Genomic DNA, 232 nt, shown 5'->3' on the forward strand with positions numbered 1-232 from the left:
GAAATGAGAAAGGCAAAAGCCCAGCTAGAACGCAACCTGGCCGCTGTCGTTAAAGACAACAAAAAAAGTTTTTACAAATATATTAATGATAGAAAGAGAGCTAAGGAGAATCTCCATCCTTTATTGGATGCAGGGGGGAACATTGTCACCGAGGATGAGGAAAAGGCTGAGGTACTTAATGCCTTCTTTGCCTCAGTCTTTAGCAGGCAGACCAGTTATCCTCAGGGTACTC

The 232-nt window shown here is 43.5% G+C and overlaps 1 protein-coding gene across 1 annotated transcript in view; it reads left to right on the forward strand.

Moving 5' to 3' along the window:
• ATP5C1 (ATP synthase, H+ transporting, mitochondrial F1 complex, gamma polypeptide 1) overlaps window positions 1-232 on the forward strand; it is a 7,343-nt gene that overhangs the window by 3,558 nt on the left and 3,553 nt on the right. The window lies entirely within an intron of this gene.

This window comes from Pygoscelis adeliae, unplaced genomic scaffold, assembly GCF_000699105.1.
Source record: "Pygoscelis adeliae isolate BGI_AS28 unplaced genomic scaffold, ASM69910v1 Scaffold202, whole genome shotgun sequence".
Classification (NCBI taxonomy): domain Eukaryota; kingdom Metazoa; phylum Chordata; class Aves; order Sphenisciformes; family Spheniscidae; genus Pygoscelis; species Pygoscelis adeliae.